The 8,984-nt window shown below is 44.7% G+C and overlaps 1 long non-coding RNA gene across 1 annotated transcript; it reads left to right on the top strand.

Moving 5' to 3' along the window:
- Window positions 1–3,359: 3,359 nt before the first annotated feature.
- LOC128118174 (uncharacterized) lies at window positions 3,360–7,827 on the top strand. The gene is made up of 3 exons (XR_008221038.1): window positions 3,360–3,644; window positions 4,928–5,054; window positions 6,526–7,827. It is a non-coding gene; the product is annotated as an uncharacterized LOC128118174 (long non-coding RNA).
- Window positions 7,828–8,984: the final 1,157 nt, after the last annotated feature.

The following is an 8,984-nucleotide window of genomic DNA, read 5'->3' as shown; positions in this document are numbered from 1 at the left end:
ACTTTGTGCACATTTAAGGTTCATTTCTTCAGGATAAATTTCTTTCTTTGTTTGTTTTTTTTTTTTTCCAGGATGGCTGCCAGTGTGTTTATTGAAAAAAGAATACACCTTTTATACTCTATAGTTGTACACAGGATTAAATGGGAGAAAGGGAGCTGTGAGCTGGGGTGTGGCTTGTCATCAGGGGTTGAAGAAGCTAGCATTGATCTTGACAAGTTAATAGACATCAGTCATATGTTCATGAAAGGGCCACAAGTTCTTCTGCCAGAAGTAGGCATGTCTCAGTTTCTTTCTTTTGTCTTTTCTTTTTTTTCAAGACAGAGTTTCTCTGTGTAGTTTTGGTGCCTGTCCTGGATCTCACTCTGTAGACCAGGCTGGCCTCGAACTCATAGAGATCCTCCTGGTTCTGCCTCCCAAGTGCTGGGATTAAAGGCGTGTGCCACCACCGCCCAGCTTGTCTCAGTTTCTTTCTTTCTTTTCTTTTTTTTTTTTTTGGAAAAGATTTGCTTAATTTTTATTTATTTATTTTTTGTTGTTTTTTCACTTTAAGTATTTATTTAGATTTGACATCTTAGCTTTTAATGAGATGTATCTATATATATATGTTTATACATGGTACATCTGTCATCATTTTTTTCTTTTCTTTTTTCTTTTTTAAATGCTGAATGCCATTTATTGAAGGACAGGATAAATTTCTAGACATGTGATTGCAGAGTGACTACATTGGAGCTTTAGATAAAAACTGTCAAATTCAATCTTTCTACAGGTCCAGTTCCTGTCAAGTTATTCTCAAGTGACTCTATTCCTATGAAGGCAATGCTGGTGCCTGCTTCATTATTATTATTATTATTATTATTATTATTATTATTATTATTATTATTTAAATGTATTCATTTATTTTACAATATGGAATAAAGGGAGTGAGGACCTCAGGACCAAATCTCACCCAGCTAAGTTTCCAACTTGTGAAAAAGAAACTAAAGAAAAGCTTAGAGCCCATTGTAGGGATGCACTGCTAACCAAACAGGACCAGTCTCTAGGCCACATGCTAACATTCCCCTCTGAAACCTCTTGCTCCAGGCACCCACAGTTCAAGTCACAGCAGCACCCTGTCGTCCATGCTCCTACTAGTAAGCCCATGAAGCAGCAATTAAAGTGTTCAACTGCTTTCCTAATTTGCAGTCCCCAAGTCCATATTACTCTCAACAAAAACATGATCTGGCCTATCACAGCACTACCCCAGTCCCTGGTACCAACTTAGAGACCAGTCATATGATTATTTTGGTGAAGAATGTGGCTGCTGTTTGCCTTATCTGAAGAGTCTGCATAAGGCTAAAGTGAAGAGTTTTGGATTAATTCCATTGGCAGAGGAAATCTCAAAACAGCCTAGTATAGACTCTGTTGTGTGGTTACTAGTATTCACTCTAATGAAGGTATATAATGAAAAAAGAGCAAGCTGAACAAGGAAAACTATGTGAGGAGAAAAGGAGCCCCAGGAAGTGGAAAGGAGCTAAGGAGATAAACAGATTAAGAAATGGAATAAAGGGAGTGGTGACCTCAGGGCAAGATCCCACCCAGCTGTCTCCAACTTGTGAAAAGGAATTAAAGCAAAGCTTAGAGCTGGGTGTGGAGATGCATACCTTTAATCCCAGTACTCTAAAGGCATAGAGATAGAGATGGATAGATATATATCCAGAATGAATAGAAAAGCTATTCATGTACATACATAGTATGTACATACTTTCTCAGTGTCTATGGGGTGAATAGCAAATTGGATCATAAAATAGAGCACGAAGTTCAAAGTATAGCACTAAATGTAAGTTACCCAAGATGCTGCCTGACTACCAAGCAATGTGAGTATGAATTGGGAACATGAGGTGATTGTTTTTTTTTTGTCTCTCTAATTAGTTAAGCAATATACCCACCTAGTATTAGCAAGGCGTTGTCCATACTCCTCTGGTCATCTCACAGTATGGGGCAAGCTCAGAGTGAGTGGAGCTGTTCTGTTTCCGTCTAACTAAGGGGAAGGTGGCACATGTTTTTTAATACCTAGGGAGCTGAGAAGAATAAGGAATATCTATCTCTGTGGGAGGTCTCTGTGTAGAACCAGTTTCAGGTTGCAGTCATCTGGAAGGAGGAAGCTGTGGTTGATAGTTTTTTTGCATACACTGGTTTTAGATAAAGGTCAATCATTCTTAACATCTGTACTTGGACTAGAAGAAGGCTTTCCCAGTCCTCTTAGCCTGTCTCAGGGGGGCCTCACTATTCCCAGGGGTCGGAGGCACTGGGATCCTTGACATGGCTCATTTCAGCAACACAACCATGGCTTCCTACAACCAAGTGTTTAACATGAGCCTGTCAGATCTCTGTGAGTTCGAGGCCAGCCTGGTCACCTACAGAGTGAATTCCAGGACAGCCAGGGCTACACAGTGAACCCGTGTCTCAAAAGACAAACATACAAACAAACAAACCAAAAAAAGAAAAACAACAACAACAACAAAAAACCCACCAATGATAATAATAATAGCGTGTGGGGGACATTTCAGATTCAAGCCATAAAAGGCAGCAAGTGAAAATCTGGGGCAATGGGAGTGTATTTAAAAAGAGAACTTCTCCAGCCTCAGCACTGCCGCCTTGCTCTCTTCCTGTCCAGCATGCTGACTTCAAGCATCTCCCAGTGATGGCCCCTCTTCTTGCGTAAGCTAGCAGATCTGTTCTCTGTTGGTTATGACCCAAAGAGCATTCATGGAAGACCATGTTGACTTGCTAAAACATGAACTTCTGTATAGTTCTGGTATCTGGGAGGATGGCTCCATGAAGACTTAAAATCTTAGGCAATTTGCAGACTATTGGGGAAAAAAAAATGTCTACAATTTTTGTTGACTGTTTAAAATTGTGTCAAAACCACATTTAGAAGTGGTGACAATTTCAACTTTGGTTCACAGATATGCCTGTCAATTGTCTCCAGTCTACTTTTGTTCACGAATAAAAATCCATTGCCATTGGTTTGCTCGGTTGGGGCACATACTCCGAAGCTCTCTGGAGCCAGGAGACTTGTTTACACTGGGTGAAGAGCTAGGTGAGGCCAGAGCATGGTCAGCCAGTTGTGGGCTTGAAAAGCTGCCCAACTGTTCTCCCCACCCCCACCCAACTCCAGCTGGCTGCCTGCAGTAGTGCACAGACCCCAGCAGAGACCCTGCCAAGCTGGCCCATGGCCAGGCAGAGTGAGGGAACGGGATGACAGCGATGTCCAGGTGCAGACAGCTGGCTTGGCAGAGAAGGAGCTGATTGACACAGAGGAAGAGGAGGGGTGAGTGGCTGGTACCAACCAGACCCTGGGAACCAGCCTGGGCCTTGACTCTCACTCTGCATCTGGAGGGTCTCCCCATGAGAGGAGAGGATGGCACCCCTCAAGCCCCCTCTCACTTCGATGCTCCAGGCTGGGGCTGGGAGAGAAACAGAAGCAGGATGAGAGCAAGCTGGGAAGATACTTCCTCTCTTTTGTAACCTTTCCATTTGTGCTTACTTGAGAGGGAAACAAGACTGACTCTAACTGACCTTCTCTTCAAACGTTTCTGTGGATGCCACAAATGATTGTAATCTTCTCTATGAAATCATGTTCTTGGTGCAGAAAGCACAGTCAGGTTAGTTACAGACAATGAAATGCAGTCTTTTGTGTAGTCAGTGGGAAAAGAAAGTGAATGGGGCCAAGGATGGGGTTTGGGGTGGGTGGGATGAGGTGGGTGGGATGGTGGTTGGGGTGGGTGGGATGAGGTGGGTGGGATGGGGATTGGGGTGGGTGGGATGAGGTGGGTGGGATGGGGGTCAGAGTGGGTGGGATGAGGTGGGTGGGATGGGGGTCGGGGTGGGTGGGATGGGGGTCGGGGTGGGTGGGATGAGGTGGGTGGGATGGGGGTCGGGGTGGGTGGGATGAGGTGGGTGGGATGGGGTTTGGGGTGGGTGGGGTCAGGGACAAGAACAGCCAGATCCTATTTTTTCAGAAGGCTTGCCCCTGAAGGGAAGAGTAGAGATGGTTCTCTGGAAGGGTCCCCTTTGGACACAAGGTTGCTTTGGTGTCCACAATATTGGGAAAGTGACAGACTCAACCTGCCAGCTCCTGGGGACAGCCTAGCTGATACCCGCTGCCAGCCCAGCCACACAGGTAGCTGGATGGATTTGGATAGAAACCCAGCAAATCTGATCTTACTCAGCTTTTGATTTTTTTCCCCTTCCCCCCCTAACTAGTTTCTTTGGAGCTTAGTGTGTCCGTTTATAGTATTTCTTTACAACGGGAAAGAAGTAATGAATTGGCTGGATTCCTGGCTGAAAGTTCATCTTGCTACTCCATTGACAGAAGAGGCCCTTATCTCCACTTTTCTTTTCCCAAGAGAACCCGGAGATTAGGCTCTTTGCCATTTTTCAGATCTTTCCCCAGGCTTTAAAGCAACTGGATAACCATCTTCAAGATAAAAACTACTTTTTCTGATGGATAGAACAAGGAAGGAAAATATTAGGGACTTTTTTTTCTTCCGCTTATCTACTTACAGTGTTTCAACAGTTGTGGTTTTTGTTTGTTTGTTTGGCTGTAAAATACTAATTCCAATCACTTCCTTCATAGACACATGAGATTAAATTAACGTTTATGGGTCATATAAACTAGTGTCTCCTATACCCTTGTACAGCTCCACATACATGCATTTCCTGCCATTTCTGCTGGAGCCTGGATAAACTCATCCTGGCGGTAGCCCTGGTATATTTTGTTCCTCAGGAAAGAAAACAATGTATTCTTCACGGATGACTTGGGTTGTCTGACTAATCTGGTGCCTCTGACCTCTCTGTAACATTCACTCTGCTGATCACAGACTCCCTTTACCCATTTCAAAGGCTGAAGGGGACTTTGGGCACCGGGCTGTCTGTGTGCTTTTAGATGGCGTCCCTGGGGACCAGTTCCTCTGACCCAGTGAGTCAACACTTTCATCAGCCCCGGGGCTCTGCCAGGGAACCAGCACCTCTTCCTTCTCTCACTTGAATGCATTTGATGGAGAACAAAGATGGTATGTATCATGAGAGGGGGCTTAGCATTTAAAACTGGTACTTACGAAGCCTCTTTCTCGTATGTAGCATCTTAGAAAGACTCACTTACAAAGAACACCAGTTCTGATGTTGTTTTACACACTGTGGGCTAGAAAAATTGAGGTGGCTGCCGTCTATGCTTTCTGGCAGAAGGAAGGGTAAAGGGAGGGGTGTATGAAAACCCACATCCACTACTGCTCTGCAGGCTCGCCCTTCTCCCAGCCTTCCTCCTAGTTCCTAAGGCGGTGGTTGGGTCGTGGGGGAAGCATGAGAAAAGAAGGAATAAGGCTTTCAGCACCTGCACCGTACCTGCTCCTCTGCAGTCCCTCGAGACACGGTTACTGAATGAACTTGAGTTACAGCCAGGCTGTCTTGGCTCCCTTGTTAAAATCCCCAGCGTCAATGCAAAAACACAACTCTCACCTTAAAGAGGACAAGAGACCACTTACTTTGGAGCCAAATATAAGTGACCACGGCCTGGGAACACAGATTTAGGTTATCCCAAACTCCATATTTGAACATGGGAAGAGTTTGACAAAGAACAAAGGAAGTCATACATAAAGGTCCTTTTAAAATGGAGTGGTAGAACTGTTAGGTAAGTAGAGAGAAGGGTAGAGAGGGGATGTCTTTAGTATAGGCCTCAGATGCTGTCTGTGGGCCTTCTTAGGCTCTTAGTTGGTGGGAGTGAGGTATCTGTACCAATGGTCACAAGATGTTGTTAGGTCACGTAAAGAGGAGAGTAATCAATGGCTATTAAAGGACTGAAAATGGCCCGAGATAATTTGGCTGTGGACTTATAATGTTCCAACTCTCTATAATGGTGTAGAATAGTACTTTAAGATGTGTTACATTTGTTTCTGCTGTGGGACATTTGTTTTGATGATGCAAAGACGTGTTGCATTCTTTTATGTTGCATTTGTTTAACTCTGTGAGGCTGTGTTACTGTGCCTGTCTAAAACACCTTGATGGTCTAATAAAGAACTGAACGGCCAATAGTGAGGCAGGAGAAAGGATAGGTGGGGCTGACAGGGAGAGAATGAAGAGAAGGAGAAATCTAGGAGGGGGATCTAGGAGCTGGAGGAGGAGGACTCCAGGGGCCAGCCACCTGCTACACAGCCAGCCATGGAGTAAGAAGTAAAGAAAGATACAGAGAATAAAGATAAAAGCCCAGAGGCAAAAAGTAGATGGGATCATTTAAGTTAAGAAAAACTGGCTAGAAATAAGCCAAGCTAAGGCTGGGCATTTATAAGTAAGAATAAGCCTCTGTGTGTATTTATTTGGGTGGCAGACCCCCCAAAAGAGCCAAAAGAGTAAAGAGTAAAAATAACCAACAACACTGTAATTTTTTTGAAGTCCAAATCAGTGAATCAGTTTTGTAGAAAGGTTAATAGAAGATGGTGCTCTTTCTCCCAATGTGTAAAGGGAGTTTCTTTTCTTTTTTTTCCCCTCTAGATATTTCCCTGGACCCTAAAGCATACCACACACTCATGAGGTTCTCTTGAACGTGGCTCTGAAAAGTGTCCCCTCCCACTGGCCGGACAGTGGCCATCAGAGTTGAAGGCAGTTTGTAAAGCCTGTCCTGAGTCACAGGTAGGATGCAGCAGGTTCATCATGCGTGCCTCAGGCCATCTACAGGTGGAAGTGAATGAAAAGACCAGTGAGTGTCCCAAAGTCATTTGCTTTTGTTTGTCTGCACCTCCTCTCCCCCACCTACCCATTGTTACATTTATTTATTTTTTTTCTTGACACCATTTGTGGTGGTTTGAGTAAGAATGGTCCCCATAGGCTCACATATCTGAGCACTTAGTCATCAAGGAGTGGCACTATTTGAGAAGTATTAGGAGGTGTGGCCTTGTTGGAGGCCTTGTGTGTCACTGGGGGTGGGCTTTGGGGTTTCAAAAGTCCATGCCAGACCCAGTCCCCTCTCTTCCTGTGGATTACATATCAGGATGTAGAACTCTCAGCCACTGCTCCAGCATGTGCCTGCATGCCACCATGCTCCCGCCATGATGACAAGGGGCTAAACCTCTGAAACTATAAGCAAGTCCCAATTAAATGCTTTCTTTTATAAGAGTTGCCTTGATCATGGTGTCTCTTTAGAGCAATAGGACTATTACTGTAATTAACAAGGCAATTCCACGTAATTTACCTGGTAATCAAGAGAGGTTTATTTCTGGGATAACTGACAGCCAATAGGGGTTGGTTACAGGATCTGGGAGAGATGAGGTACCATCCAGCGGAGAACTCTGGCTTGGTGTCCCATCCAGCTTCCAGGATCATGAGGTATCCAGAAGGGCCAAACATGTAGGCATCGAGTCTTAAGGGGCTCCCTCTCAGCCATGCCATAGGGGCAGGGCATAGGCAGGTGTGGCAGTTACCTGCTGTCACTCTAGGGGCAGTGTTTCAAGGTCAAAGCTGAAACAGCTACCCACTACATCTCCCCCCTTTTGTCTAAACAAGAAAACTCTATATTTACTGAATTAAATGTGCTATCCAAGAAACTTTCTTGGAGTATCTGTGTGGTGAATGTATCTCCCTTCTGACAAAAGGTATGCCTGGGCCCTGGCAAGTGCTCTGTGAGTTAGTTTCTACTCACCCCTGCTGGTTTCCTGTGTGTGCTATTCTCAGACCAGCCTCCTCTGACTGACCTAGCCTAAGAGGGTATGTTCACCACTCTTGCCTACTCTGTTTCTTTTTTTTTTTAATTTTTAAAATCACATTTCTTTATTTAGTCAATGGGTGTGTGTGTGTGTGTGTGTGTGTGTGTGTGTGTGTGTGTGTGTGTGTGTTAGGGTTTTCTATTGCTGTAAAAAGATGCCATGATCACAGCAATTCTTATATGGAGAACACTTAATTGAGGTGGCTCACTTACAGTTTCAAAGGTTCAGTCTATTATCACCATGGTGGCGTGCAGGCAGACATGGTGCTGGAGGAGTAGCTGAGAGTCCTACATCTTGCAGGCAGCAGGAAGTCAACTGACACACTGGATGGTATCCTGAGCATAAGAAACCTCAAAGCCCGCCCCCACAGTGACAGCTTCCTCCAACAAAGCCACACCTCCTAATAATGCCACTCCCATGAGATTATGGGGGCCACCTACATTCAAACTACCCCAGTGTGCAAGTGGAGCTAGAAGACAATTTCCAGGAGCCAGTTCTCTCCTCCCACTACCTTGGGTCCAAGGGGTTGAACTCAGATCATCAGGCTTGGCAGCAAATACCTTTACCTTTTGAGCCATCCCACTGGCCTATTATATTTTTCTTAATTTCACTTCTCATTGTATTACATATTTTATTATTATTTGACTCCCCTAGCAGAAGGTACATTCTCTGAGTATCTCTTTTTTTGGTGGGGGAGGGGAGTTTCGAGACAGGGTTGTTCTATGTAGTTTTGGTGCCTGTCCTGGATCTCATTCTGTAGACCAGGCCGGCCTTGAACTCACAGAGATCTGCCTGGCTCTGCCTCCGGAGTGCTGGGATTAAAGGCGTGTGCCACCACCACCCGGTGACTTTGTATCTCTTTTGGTCACCTCTGCATTTCTACTGTCTGGTACATGATATTCAATAAGCATTGATTGCCTGCAAAACATTTGGAACTTTGTTTTCCAACTTACCAGTGTTGATTCTCGGCACTCTAGTACTGGTTAAGAGTCAGCTCAGAAGGCCGGGCTCATTGTTCCCTTGGTTAATAAGCATTTATCAGCAACCACTATCACCAAAACCAAATCACTAGGGGCAGACATGATGGCTAAATGCCTTGTCAAAGAGCTTGCTTTAGAAAGTTCTTTCCTTTCCCTGTGACTATTAATCAACAGAAGACAACGAAAGTGACCACCAGCTCGATGCTAGACCTACCATCGGGGAGGACTGGCAACTTTGATTTCCTTCTTCGGGGTGACTGGGGAGTCCAAT

The sequence above is a fragment of the Peromyscus californicus genome, unplaced genomic scaffold, assembly GCF_007827085.1.
Source record: "Peromyscus californicus insignis strain IS unplaced genomic scaffold, ASM782708v3 Scaffold_22__1_contigs__length_63687245, whole genome shotgun sequence".
Lineage (NCBI taxonomy): Eukaryota > Metazoa > Chordata > Mammalia > Rodentia > Cricetidae > Peromyscus > Peromyscus californicus.
Note: the sequence above shows the minus strand (reverse complement) of the source record. Positions and strands in the feature narration are given on the sequence as shown.